General features: G+C 40.3%; 1 pseudogene; it reads left to right on the forward strand.

Annotated features, from left to right (window-relative positions):
- The window catches only part of LOC133744536 (uncharacterized), a 35,508-nt pseudogene extending 20,746 nt beyond the window's left edge, over positions 1-14,762 (forward strand).
- The last annotated feature ends 374 nt before the right edge of the window (positions 14,763-15,136 follow it).

Raw genomic sequence — 15,136 nt, forward strand, 5'->3', positions numbered from 1 at the left:
GGAAACTACCCCCAAAGTTAAAGGACCCAGGGAGTTTTTCTGTTCCATGTATCATTGGTGACACTAGGTTTGAAAATGTGATGTTAGACTTAGGGGCATCCATAAATGTTATGCCTTATAATTTGTATGTGTCCCTAGGTCTAGGCCCTCTTAAAAGGGATAATGTTGTCATTCAACTTGCTGATAGGTCTAACAAATACCCTCAAGGGTATGTTGAGGATGTTCTTGTGCAGGTAAACCATCTGATATTCCCTGCGGATTTCTACGTATTGGACATGGAGGAATCACCCCTAAATACCACTCCATTACTTTTAGGGCGTCCCTTTATGATGACTGCAAGAACAAAGATCGACGTGTACAAAGGGACTCTCACCATGGAGTTTGATGGTGATGTTATACGCTTCAACATTCTTGAAGCCATGAGGTACCCTGTTTCTGACTTGAAACCGTGCTTTGCTATTGATGTAGTTGATTCACTCGCGCAGGTTTTTTCTGAAGCAATGGTTGAGGATGAATTGGCTCTGACCCTAGAGGAGGGGGTCGGATATGATGCAAATGGGGAACCTATCCCCAAGGTTGAGTGGGACGTTGAGGAGCCTAGAGTGATCAAGACTGTGGCCTCACTGGAGGCTCAGCCTATAAAGAGGTCAATTTCTTATTTGTCAATTCCGGTTTCTACTAATAAAATGCTACGCTCTATTGTTCAGGCACCCAAGTTGGAATTGAAGGTACTCCCTGAGCATTTGAAGTACGCGTACCTAGGAGAAAAGGAGACCCTCCCAGTGATCATATCATCAAGGCTGGAAGTAGAGCAAGAAAGGAAGTTGGTGGACGTGTTGAAGAAGCACAAGACTGCCATTGGTTGGACTCTAGCAGATATCAAGGGAATCAGCCCAACCACGTGTGTCCACCGGATCCTGTTAGAAGATGGCGCCAAGCCCACAAGAGAAGCCCAAAGGCGTCTACATCCGCCCATGATGAAGGTGGTCCAAGACGAGGTGATCAAGTTGCTAGATTGTGGGGTGATCTACCCCATTTCTGATAGTAAGTGGGTCTCTCCAGTGCAAGTGGTGCCCAAGAAGTCTGGGGTGACAGTGGTATAGAACGAGGACAATGAGCTAGTGCCCCAGAGATTAGTGACTGGTCATAGGGCATGTATCGACTACCGGAAGCTGAATGCCACAACGAGGAAGGATCATATGCCCTTGCCTTTTATTGACCAGATGTTGGAGCGCTTAGCGGGCCATTCCTACTATTGCTTCTTGGACGGATATAGTGGATACAACCAGATCAGCATAGCCCACGAGGATCAGGAGAAGACGACCTTCACGTGCCCCTTTGGGACCTTTGCTTATAGGCGCATGCCCTTCGGCTTATGCAACGCACCAGGTACTTTCCAAAGATGTATGCTTTCCATTTTCTCAGAATACATTGAAAATATTATTGAAGTCTTTATGGACGACTTTAGTGTCTTCGGTAAAAATTTTGATACTTGTTTAGAGAATCTAGGATCGATACTTGAGAGGTGTGTAGAAACTAACCTTGTGCTGAATTGGGAGAAGTGTCACTTCATGGTGACACAAGGGATAGTGTTAGGACACATAATATCTGCTAGGGGCATTGAGGTAGATAAGGCTAAGGTTGATCTTGTACGTCACTTACCCTCCCCCACAACTGTGAGGGAGGTACGCTCTTTTCTTGGCCATGCAGGATTTTACAGGCGGTTCATCAAAGACTTCTCCAAGGTGGCGAGACCTATGTGTGCCCTATTGCAAAAGGACATGCCCTTTGTGTTCAATGAGGATTGCAAGAAGGCGTTTGAAAAGCTCAAGGAGTTGTTGACGACAGCCCCCATCATATGTCCTCCGGATTGGAGTCTACCCTTCGAGCTTATGTGTGATGCATCAGACTATGCTGTTGGAGCTGTGTTGGGCCAGAGGAAGGATAAGAAGCCCTATGCTATTTACTATGCTTCTCGGACCCTCAACGACACCCAGCTCAACTACTCCACCACTGAAAAAGAACTCTTGGCTGTAGTTTTTGCTTTAGATAAATTTCGTTCTTATTTATTGCACTCTAAAGTAATTGTTTACTCTGACCATGCAGCCTTGAGATATCTGATGATCAAGAAGGAGGCCAAGCCCAGATTAATTCGATGGATCCTGCTGCTTCAGGAGTTTGACCTAGAGATCAAGGACAAGAAGGAAAGCGAGAATGTGGTGGCGGACCATTTGAGCAGGATAGTACATGAGGAGGACGTCCAGCCCCTACAGGAAACTTTCCCATATGAGCAGCTCTTTGGGATAGAGGTTAGTGTGCCCTGGTATGCGGATATAGTTAACTATTTAGTCACTAGGACATTTCCTGACACACTTTCCAAAGCTAGTAAGGATAAATTGAAGAAAATGGCTAGGCACTTTATTTGGGATGAGCCCTATTTATGGAAACATTGTAGTGACCAAGTCATTAGGAGATGTGTCCCAGAGTCTGAGCATAGGTCAATTCTGTCATTTTGCCATAGTGAGGCTTGTGGAGGCCACTTTGGGCCTCGTAGAACGGCCTTGAAGGTCTTAGACTGTGGATTTTATTGGCCCACTATCTTCAAGGATGCAAACTTGTTTTGTATTTCTTGTGATAGATGCCAACGGACTGGTAATCTTGGCCCAAAAGATCAAATGCCCATGAGCCCAATAATAACTGTAGAAATTTTTGATGTTTGGGGCATTGACTTTATGGGCCCATTTCCTTCGTCTAATGGCTGTTTATATATACTATTGGCTGTGGACTATGTATCAAAGTGGGTGGAAGCAAAAGCCACCAGGACTGAACGATCCCTGCTTATCCTATACTGACAACTACATTTTGCAGGGTTAAATTGTGAGGCTATTTAAGCCGCACCAATTTTTGGCGTTCAAAAGTGGTTGCAGGTTTCTTGAAAACTAACATATTTTCCAGGTTTGGTGTGCCACGTGTGCTGATCAGTGATGGAGGTTCTCATTTTTGCAACCGGACAATCGAGGCTTTGCTGAAGAAGTATGGGGTAACCCATAAGGTGTCCACGCCCTACCACCCTCAGACCAGTGGCCAAGCAGAGGTGTCCAACAGGGAGATCAAGAGGATACTCGAGAAGACAGTGGGCCCAACAAGGAAAGATTGGAGCCAGAGATTAGATGATGCATTGTGGGCCTACAGAACAGCCTACAAGACGCCTATTGGGATGTCTCCCTTTAGGTTGGCCTACGGAAAGGCATGCCACCTTCCAGTGGAGCTAGAGCACAAGGCTTGGTGGGCTGTCCAGAAGTTCAACATGGATTATGATGAAGCGGGACTACATAGGAAGCTACAGCTAAATGAGCTTGAGGAGATAAGGAATGAGGCCTACGATGCTTCATGGATCTACAAGGAGAAGACAAAGGCCTACCATGACAAAATGATCCGCGGAAAAAGCTTCCAAGTGGGCCAGAAAGTTCTGTTATTCCATTCCAGACTTAAGCTATTCCCAGGTAAACTTCGTTCTCGTTGGGTTGGCCCATTTATAGTTACAAATGTGTTTGCTCATGGTGCGGTAGAGATCAAGAGTGAGAAGACGGGGAAGGAGTTCAAGGTAAATGGGCATCGTCTCAAGCCCTACTATGAGTCCTTCGTGGGGCACACATTGGAAGAAATACCCCTCCAGGAGGCACCCCATGACGTGTGAACAAGGAAAAGAGTCCCGGCTGAAGGACTATAAATATTAAGCGCTGCATGGGAGGCAACCCATTTCAACCGAAGCTGTGGAGGAGCCATCAACGAGAGTTTGACATTTCTATCCCTTCACTTGCTTAGGTTGAATTGTACTTGTGTCTTTGTTTGTTTGTTTGTTTATTTTACCCTTCCCATATTTAGGGTCTATATACCATATTCTTTTGCCTACATTGAGGACAATGTAGATTCTAAGTATGGGGTGGGTTTACAACTTTATTTTCAGAATTTTTTTCAGTAAAAAAAAAAAAAAAAACAAAAAAAAACAAAAATTATTTCGTTGGTTTTAGAGTCTTTTTGTTTGTTTGAGTCTTAGGATGTCCCTAACGTCTAGGATGACCATGTCTCTGAATTCATGGCTGAAGGTTTTCACAATCGAAATAGGACTTAATTGAATTCTGTGGTTAAGCGATGTTGTGATACTTGTATGAAGATTTGAGATAGGATCGTAACTTGGTTCATTAAGCATGCTAGGATTAAGTCTAATTCATTTGACCCTAAGTGAGCTTTTGAGCTAAAATACTTTCTTTTCGAGTGCTTATTGATAAATTCATAATTTCGTGGCTGTATTTGCAAAACCTCATCATTCTTGGAAATCCAATGATCATGTGCCATAGATTTTAATGGACTACAGAGTACTAGAACTCGGCTGTTGTGACTGTCAAAACTTGTATGCCATAATATGCACTGATCCTGGATAGGATAGAAGGCATTAGGGTAACCACCATAGCCAAACAAGCATGTGTCCCCAATTGTGCCCGTCGTGGGACTCCTTAGAATGAACCCCTTTGAGCCTACGTTGAAAACCTTTGTTTCATCACCCTCACTACCCTACCATGAGCTTAGTACAGGATATCTCTACCTTTGTCTTAGGGACTTAGTAGAGCATGACATAGTATGTAGGGGTGACGATGAAAGACAAGTGTGGGGTGGGGAAAATCCAAGAAAAAAAAAAGAAGAGAAAGAAAAAAAAAAAAAAAATTTGCCATAAAAAAAAAAAGAAAGAAAATGAAAATGAAAAAGAAAGAAAGAAAAACGGCAAAAGAAAACTCTTGGGAAATTGTTGAAGTGTGGTTTTGGACTTTCATATTTGTAGAAGGCTCAAAGTTGGAAATTAGGCCTTTGTCCGTTTCCATGTTGGTTAGAGTGAAGGTTGGGTTCAAAACAATGATAATTGGCCCACAAAAATGGTGACATAAGGTGGTCCATATATGCTCTGCTAGGTCCTTAGGATTTTTGTATCCTTAATCTTCATTTCGAAAACCCTAGCTTAGCCCCATTACAACCTGTTTCAAGTCCTTACTTGATCCTTGAGATGGGCAGCCTTTGGTGAGTGGAGTCAGTTACGCAGTCGAGCTTATGGTTTAGGTCCATTTGTGCACTTAGTCATTTCATGAGGTCTTTTAAAAAAAAAAAATTCTTCACAAAATGCTTTTATTGATGAAATATGCAAGTTGTTTGTTGCCTTACAATATGTTCTCTTGCATATACTTGAGTGTGAAGCTTTTAAGCATAGCCATTTCTGAGAGAAAAATCGAGAGTATGCCTTGTGAGTTTGGATTGGACTTGTTCGAAACATGCTATCATTCACTGTATAACTTAAGTTCTCCATATCTTACTTAGTCATATGAGTGTTACATGTTTATTAACCATGGAATTATCTATGCGATTTTGATTAAGTGTTTAACGTGAAAGCCATGAGTTTAGAGTCTCTGAGACAACAGTTAGGGGCAGTAGAGTCATTTACTTGCTTTTTGTCGAGTATTTGTTCTGTTTTGTATTTCTGTTTTGCTAAGGGACTAGCAAAAGCTAAGTGTGGGGTATTTGATAGGAGCATAAAGTGCGACGATATTATTGAGTATATGCCCCATTTTAGCCTTGTTTCTCCCTTAAGTTTCGTGTTTTGAGTCATCGAGTCATTTTAAGAGTCTTGTAGAGTGTTTGGCGTGAAATATGCGGAAAAAGATAAATTCATGAAAAATCCTGGCTGGATCAGGATTCCTCACTGTCGACTATTTTTGCGGTCTTTACATTTTAATTCCCTTTATTTTCTCTAGAAAATTCTGATATTCTCCTGCTTATTGTAGGAAACCTTGGCTGGTGGAACTCTTGGAAACAGCAATGATGGAGTCATAAAATAAAGCATTTAAGACATTTGACCGAGCAATGAAGAAGGGAAATAAAGGAGAAAGACGTTTTTCAGTTGTGGAATAAAGAAGAAAGATGTTTCAACTGGAAAATAAATAAAGGAGAAAGACGTTTCAGCTGTTAAAAGACCCCATTATGAGAGGAATTAAGGCCATAAAGGAGATGTTTCAGTTGGGAAATTAAAAGAATTATGATGCAATCCCATCCGTCCAAATGATGAAGGGTATGATCGACAAAAGCCAACCAATGCTCCCCTATAAATAGGCAACATCCAGAACAGAATTTCCATCACTTCCTGGCCAAAAACATTTCCGAGACTCTGCCCAATTCACTCCTTACACTTCCATCACTCACAAGACCGTGACCACCATCCATCCATCATTCTACGAAGTTCTTAGGCGCTGAGTCAAGGACGCTCCACCACCATAGCAGAGACGAGTTCATCACCTTGTTGCCCAGCCGCTGAGGAAAGCTTCAAAGTGTAACTATGACTCTACTTACAATTTTTATTTCGGTTTTGTGTGTTTGGATTTGCGAGTTGTGTAATTGGAGACATGAGATTTTTAGAATATTTTTATTAATATTTTTGAGATTTTCAGTTTATTATTGAGTTAATTTCGAGAATTCTTTGATGATGCATGTCACAATCTTGTGCCCTTTTACGTGTTTAGGTAATTTTCAGAGTTAGGTTAATAAGTTTGCATGCTAGAATCACGCTGAGTATTCTTGTGTGTTTGCTTAATTTGCCAAGGGTAATTGTTATTTGTTAAGGCGCTGAGTTAAACAAGTAGTAATTAGTTCTAAAAAGTGGTAAAAATCATGCTTTAATGATTAAATGATTCTGAAAATTACGTGTTAAATTCTATGTGTAATGGTTAATTTGCACGTGTGAGTTGATTCGAGGGTTAGATAATACTACTAGTTAAGAGAATTACGCTGAGTGTTTTCGAAAATTAGTAGTATTAGGCTTGGTAAGGACTTTTCCGATCCAAGCCTACATTAGAACGAATCAGATAAATGGATTGATCCGCTGAGGCTTTTCATTTGGGCTCTTATCTATGCATTCAAGATGGGCACAGTTTTGTAGCATGTTGAAATGAATTTCTGAGTGGTATTGGTCTAGGTTAGGGAAGTCGATCATTGTATATAGTTTTATTTGTTTTGTTTTTATTTTAAGTAGATTAGGAACCAAATTTCAAAACCCCCATTTTATTCTTTTATTTGTTAATTGACCTTTTTGTGTAGGTGTACCCTACAATCCCCGGACTGAACGATCCCTGTTTATCCTATACTGACAACTACATTTTGCAGGGTTAAATTGTGAGGCTATTTTAGCCGCACCACTAGTTGACATATATGTTTAAACAAAGTTATTGATTCTTCTTTGTAACCTTTGCTTTGAATTTCGTTGGTTATGAACTAGTTGACATATATGTTTAAACAAAGTTATTGATTCTGAAATTTTATGATTAATTGAAGAATTTTCAGATTCTTGTATTGCGATTCATTGTTTCTTTTGTGTGAGTGTTTGATTAAATTTGCATGATAGATATCTCTTGTATGTTAATTCTAATTGGTTCGAAACTTTTAGGATTTTTATATAATTGGTGCTACAAATTTAAGAACATGAATCAACTTTTTGGTTTTGTGTTCTTAAATCGAAAAGTAGTAAAGGTTTTGTGCAAAAATCGGATTTAATCAAAGAGAATTGCAATTAGGTGGACTTTTTCATACTAAGTTGCACACTTGAGTTGATAGTCTTTCTAGGTGTTTATTGCGTTAAACATGTGTGATTGACTTGCTTTCTAGGGCTTGAATGCATGTTTGATAGGATTAGTCTTTGTGCTTTCACTTAGATTAATTTAGCATTGAAAAGTAAAAAAATGGGAATTGTTTGCTTTCTAACAATTTACATGATCAACTCCTCTTGCATGACTTTGATGAACAATGTTAGAACTTGAGTCGATTTTAATCATATGTTTTGGTTTTGATCTTTGTTTTCTCATTCCATGCGTATTTTTATGTTTTTGCATTTTAATTGTTTTGTTAACTTAGTTTTATTTTCAGAAAACCAAAATCAAAAATATCCCCCCTTTTTCGTAAATAGTGTATATATGTGTGAATATTATACCTTGTTTTAATTTTAATTGTTTAATTGTTTGACAATGACAGGTGTACCCTCAATCCCTGGAATAGAACGATCCCTATTTACTTATACTACTAATGACATTTCAGGGTTAAATTATGCGCTTGCTAAAAGCTCATCAATTTTTGGCGCCGTTGCCGGGGATTGAAAAATCATTTGTTGTTTGGTGAATAATATGTTTTGTATATATTGTGTTCGAAAAAAAAACAAAAAGAAGAAAAAAAAATTTAAAAAAAAAAAATAATAAATAAAAAATAATTTACTTGTTAATTATTTTGTAATTGTCGAAATTTAGATTAATTATTTAGGTTGTTATTTATATTATTGAACACGAGTTTAATTGTAGGTTGTAAATTAAAGAAGGAATAGGTGAAGTCGTGTTTATTAATATTGGCCTAAACCCCTTATTGGTACCTAGTTCAGGTCCCTTAAGGTTGAGGGCGGCCTTTATTAACATTCATTGAACTGTCTTCACACTTAGGACCTTTTATATCCAAGTAAGTATAGCCTATGTGAGATGGTGTCTAGGAAGGGGACAACGTTCATAACAGGTTCTGGATTCAGAAAGGCTTAAAAATGGGCGTAAACCACTATGTGGGAGTAGCCTATGCCAAAATGAATCCTACCTCTTGTGTTCGTCCTCCCCTACCTGGCCATTTCAGTAAGGTTGCCCAAAGGATGTAGGAGGGACTTTGTGTCTAGACGATTATACTTGGGCCGCACGTCCACTTGGTTTACCGCTCGGAATTAAATTTGATATCAATAATATTTATGACAAAAGAAAATGTAAAAAAATTTGTTGTGATGCATTAAGGTATATTGGATTAAACATAATCTTGGAAAGGTAGCTGTTACAGCCCATTGCACTCCGAGATTCCCTGTTCCCGTACCTAAGTGTTGAAAATATTTGTAAAATAAAAAAATAAAAAAAATAAAAAAAATAAAAAAAAGAAAAAAAAAAGAGAAAAGAAAACGAAAAAAAAAATTAATTAAATGAGAATAGTGACGTTTTGTGTTTTGTGTGAAAGTTTTGTGCATACTTGTCTAATTATACTCGTAAAGAAATATATTTAAAGAAAATAAAAATGGAGTTATGAATTTTGTTAAATACTTAATTGTTGTGAGTGTGTAAAATCGTATGAGTAGACAAGGGCCCTTTTGTTAATATTGGCCTTAACCCTTCATTCGTACCTTTCTAAGGTCTTATGAGGTTGAGGGCGGCCTTTATTAACATTTGGAGAACAGTTTAACACATGAGTTACCTTCCAAGCTGAGTAAGGGGCATTACAGATAGTGTCTTAGGTTGAGACCCTGGGTGATGGGTTCAAATTGGATCTCAGAGATACTATAGACTGTGCGTAAACCACAATGTGGAAGTAGCCAATAGGGGCGTAAACCTCAATGAGGGAGTAGCCTCCGTAGTATCACCAAAATGAGTCCTCCCTCTCACTTACTTCTTAATCTGGCTATCTGGCCTTCTGAAACAAAGGAAAGTGACTTATGTCTAAGCGACTATCCCTATATCGTAGCTCACCAATAGTAGTGGTTTCTATTGGGCTCGACTTACAACTTGGAATCAATTGAGTTATTAACTATGTTTATAACATTTCCATGTAAAAGTAAAGTACTTGTACATACCCTTCACATGTAAATTGGTTTGTTTTCTTACTTCTCTTACTTGTACAAAATTTGTAAGTTTCTTTTGTTGCTTGTGAATAGTGACGTTTTTGTATCAAATATTAACTTGTATTTCTTGTCTTTTGTAAGTTACTAACTTTTGTAAATCTTAATGTTGTTCAGACTCTCCATGAATGTCCGAGCCTTCTAAACTCCCTAACAAGAAAGAGATTGAAGAAAGGCTCACTCGTTTGAAGAATCCTCCACAACTCGAATACAGAAGACCTTCCCCTTTGACATTCAAAGAATACACAATTAACGAGCAAGGGAAGAGGGTCTATTCTTCTGAGGAGTCTACTCCACCTACTACTCCATCTCCTCCTTCACGTTCACCTTCACCTGTGGTTTCGTCCAACTCTACTCCACCACCTTCACCACCACCTGAAGAAGTAAGGGAAGAAAGAATGGCATCCATTAGGGAACTATCCACAGCAACAGTCGAGGGAGGACCCCCTACGGGAATTGTGTACCCTGCCCCTGCAGCAGGAAGACAAGCAGAGTTTGAGCTGAAGAGTGGATTCTTGCACCAGCTCCCTATCTTCCATGGGCTTAATATGGAGGACGCCAATAAGCATCTTAGAGCATTCCAGGCTGTGTGTTCTAACATGCAACCACAGGGAGCAGATGAGACCATTTTTAAAATGAAGGCATTTTTGTTCTCCCTAGCTGACAGAGCCAAAGATTGGCTATATGAGATCCCTGCTGGACGTATTACTTCGTGGGACACAATGAAGAAGGCCTTCTTGGAAAAATACTTCCCAGCTTCAAAGGTCATCACACTCAGGAAGAAGCTCAGTGGAATTGAGCAAGGCCATGATGAGTCCTATGGTGCCTACTATGAAAGGTTCAACTCCTTACTTGCCCAATGCCCCCAACATCAGATGAAGAATGAAACCCTGCTGACATGTTTTTATGAGGGACTCTTACCCTTAGAGAGGCAAATGCTTTATGCTGCAGCTGGAGGAGCTTTTGTGGACAAGTCACCTGCAGCTAGAAGGGAACTTATTGAGAATCGTGCCCTAAACAATCAACAATATGAGGGTATAGGACACTCCATTCGAAAGGTGCATGAGGTGGGAAAGAATACTGCCATTGAGGACCAACTAAATAAGCTCACCTTCCTAATGAGCCAAGTCGTCACTTCCAAGGGACCAAGTGCCACAATTGCTTGTGGGGTATGCTCTATGCAAGGGCATGTTACATATCAGTGCCCTCAACTCAATGAAAATGGAGGATGGGAATCTGCAAATGCTATTGGAGGATATCAAGGAGGATATCAAGGGGGATATCAAGGAGGACCTCCACGTCCTAGGCATGACCCTTATTCAAATACGTACAACCCAGGATGGAGGGACCATCCCAACTTCAAGTGGACCAACAATGAAAACGTTCAGAATCCTCTTGGTGGGAACTTCCAACGTCCTCAAGGGCCTTCATTTCAAGGATCTTCTTTTCAAAGGCCCTACATGCCTCCTCAACAGAATTCAGGAAGTTCCAACTCTCACTATGATAAAACGTTGGAGGCCTTGACTAGCTCTACACAAGCCTTGACAAACTCTACTCAGGCTTTGATTCAAGGACAACAGACCCATACTAAGGACATTGCAGACCTTAAGAAGCAGATGGGCCAAGTTGTGGACTTCATGAGCAAGATTCATGAGACTGGGAAGCTTCCTAGTGTCACAATACCTAACCCTAAAGGTAATGTGGAGAATGCATCAGTCGTGACTACAAGGAGCGGAAGACCATTTGTGGATCAACCCAAGCAAACCAAGAAGGCCCAAGTGAGCATAGAGATTGAGGAAGACCAAGAACCCACCAAGTTGGGTATTGAGAAGGACCCTGCAACGTCCAAAGAAGAAACCAAGGCGTCCTCACCAAAGAAAAAACCGGAAATTAAAGGTATTCATTCTAACTTATCAAATTCGGTTATTGCTAACCCTTCTTCTTCTTGCATACCCTTCCCACGCAGGTTTGCCAAATCTAAGAAGGATGAGAGTGACCAAGCTATCTTGGAAACTTTCAAGAAGGTGCAAGTGAACTTACCCCTCCTAGAGGCCATCAAGCAAGTCCCTAAGTATGCCAAGTTCCTCAAAGAGCTTTGCACTACTAGGAGAGTAAACCGTGAAAAGGAGGTGGTAAAGGTAAGTGAGAACGTCTCTGCCTTGATTCAGAGGAAGATTCCTCCAAAGTGTAAGGATCTTGGAAGCTTTACTATTCCATGTACTATTGGTAACTCTCGCTTTAAGAATGCCATGCTAGACCTAGGTGCATCTGTTAATGTTATGCCCTATTCTGTGTATGAAACCCTAGGTCTGGGTGAACTTAAATCTGATAATGTTATCATTCAGTTAGCTGACAGATCCAATGCATACCCTAGAGGTTTCTTGGAGGATGTGCTTGTGCAGGTTGATGAGCTTTTTGCAAGCGCATAATTTAACCCTGAAATGTCATTAGTAGTATAAAGTAAATAGGGATCGTTCTATTCCGGGGATTGAGGGTACACCTGTCATTATCAAACAATTAAACAATTAAAATTAAAACAAAGTATAATATTCACACATATACACATTATTTTTCCATTTCTTTTTTCATAGTAACGTTGGAAACTTCATTGGTAAGCTTTCCTCCTTTTCGCAGGGTTTCCTGGTTGAAGCAGGAAAACTTCTTTTCTTCATTTCTGCTCATTTCTGTGGTCCATTGTTTCTCATTTTTGCTCCCCTTGACTTTCGCAAGCTCCTCTTTCCATTTGTGAGTTCATTTCCACTTTTTAGCTCGGAGGTCCTGAAAATAGAAACTAATAAGAAAAATAGAAACTTTCCTAAAATGAAAAATGGCAACTTTCCTAAACTGAAAATGGGAAACTTTCTAAAAATGAAAAATAGAAACTACCGAAAAATGGAAACTTACTAAAAATGATAAATAGAAACTACAAAAATAGAAACTTTCTACAAATAGGAACTTTCCCAATCAAAGAATGGAAACTTTCCTAAACAGAGTTTTATTAAGGAAATAACGCAAGAAATGTAGGGAAAGGCAAGTAAAACGTCGCATTAAAATGCTCCTATCACAGGTTAACCATCTTATCTTCCCAGCTGATTTTTATGTTTTGGAAATGGAGGACTCCCCTGTGAGTTCCACTCCATTGCTTTTGGGACGTCCTTTCTTAAGGACAGCTAGAACAAAGATAGATGTATATGCAGGCTCTCTCACCATGGAATTTGATGGTGACGTTATTGGCTTCAACATCTTTGAAGCCATGAGGTATCCTCTTGATGTTGATGATTGTTTTTCTACTGATATCTTAGATGATCTTGCACAGAAAATGTTTGATGTCATGAATGAGGATACCCTAGCCACGACTCTTGAACAAGGAGTAGGGTACACACAAGGTGGCGTCACTATCTCAGAAGATAAATTGAAGGACACTTGTGAGGAAAAGATCATTGAAAACGTCTCCTTCCTTGAGGCATCCCCCTATATAGGTAAGTCTAACTCTCCTTTGTCCATTCAGTTATCTACTAACAAGACTTTACCTTCAGTGGTACAGGCCCCAGAACTTGAGCTTAAACCTCTTCCAGACCACTTGAAGTATGTCTACTTAGGGGACAAGGAGACCTTACCAGTGATTGTGTCCTCTGCACTTACGACTCCACAAGAAGGGAAGTTGGTGGAAATGCTGAAACAACACAAGACCGCCATAGGATGGACATTGGCGGATATCAAGGGAATCAGCCCTACAACTTGCGTCCATAGGATACTTCTAGAGGAGGGGTCTAAACCCACTAGAAAGGCTCAACGTCGTCTCAACCCTCCAATGATGGAAGTTGTAAAGAAGGAGGTTATCAAACTCCTAGATTGTGGGGTAATCTACCCCATCTCAGACTCCAAGTGGGTCTCCCCAGTTCAGGTTGTGCCCAAGAAGTCTGGGGTAACTGTGGTAAAGAATGCTGAGAACGAACTGGTGCCCCAAAGGACAGTCACAGGCCACAGAGTGTGCATTGACTATAGGAGGCTCAACACAACAACAAGGAAAGATCACTTTCCTCTTCCATTCATTGATCAGATGCTTGAGCGCCTAGCTGGACATGACTACTACTGCTTCTTGGATGGCTACTCAGGCTACAATCAGATTGCCATAGCCAATGAAGATCAAGAGAAGACAACATTCACTTGCCCATTTGGGACGTTTGCCTATCGACGTATGCCCTTTGGCCTTTGCAACGCCCTAGGTACGTTTCAGAGGTGTATGGTAAGTATCTTTTCAGATCATATTGAGAAAATCATAGAGGTATTCATGGATGACTTTTCAGTTTTTGGAAAGAATTTTGATGATTGTCTTAATAATCTGGAGATAATTTTGAAACGTTGCATGGAAACTAACCTTGTATTAAACTGGGAAAAATGCCATTTTATGGTTAAACAAGGGATAGTTCTAGGACACATTGTCTCTGCTAGGGGAATAGAGGTTGATAAAGCCAAGGTGGATATTGTGCGTTACTTACCCTCTCCCACTTCTGTGAGAGAGATTCGTTCTTTCCTCGGCCATGCAGGTTTTTATAGGAGGTTCATCAAGGACTTCTCCAAGATTTCGAGACCTTTATGCCAACTACTCCAGAAGGATGTGACGTTTCACTTTGACAAGGAGTGTCAAGAAGCTTTTGACAAGCTTAAGGAGTTGTTGACGTCTGCCCCAATCATGTTGCCTCCAGATTGGTCCTTGCCCTTTGAGTTGATGTGTGATGCCTCTGACTACGCAGTTGGAGCTGTTTTGGGGCAAAGGAAGGACAAACGCCCTTATGCAATCTACTACGCCTCAAGGACTTTGAATGATGCACAGATGAACTACTCCACCACAGAGAAAGAGCTCCTTGCAGTTGTCTTTGCCCTTGAAAAGTTTCGTTCTTACTTACTTGGTACCAAGGTAATTATTTATACTGACCATGCAGCTTTGAAGTACTTGATGACCAAGAAGGAGGCGAAACCAAGGCTCATTAGATGGATCCTACTCTTACAAGAATTTGACGTTGAAATCAAGGATGGTAGCTGACCACTTGAGTCGTTTGGTGCATGCAGAAGACCCTCTACCTCTAGTGGAGACGTTTCCAGATGAGCAGCTTTTTGGAATTCAGGTACGTGAACCATGGTATGCAGATATTGTAAATTACATTGTTTCTAGAAAGATTCCTGATACCATGTCACGTGCTCATAGAGATAGGCTAAAGAAAACTGTTAAGCAATATGTTTGGGATGAACCTTACCTATGGAAATATTGTTCTGATCAACTGATTAGGAGATGTATACCTGAACATGAACATAATGCCATACTTTCATTCTGCCATTCTAAAGCATGTGGAGGTCACTTTGGGTCTAAAAAGACTGCATTTAAGGTGTTAGAGTCAGGGTTCTTTTGGCCAACGTTAT

This window comes from Rosa rugosa, chromosome 4 (genome assembly GCF_958449725.1).
Source record: "Rosa rugosa chromosome 4, drRosRugo1.1, whole genome shotgun sequence".
Classification (NCBI taxonomy): Eukaryota; Viridiplantae; Streptophyta; class Magnoliopsida; order Rosales; family Rosaceae; genus Rosa; species Rosa rugosa.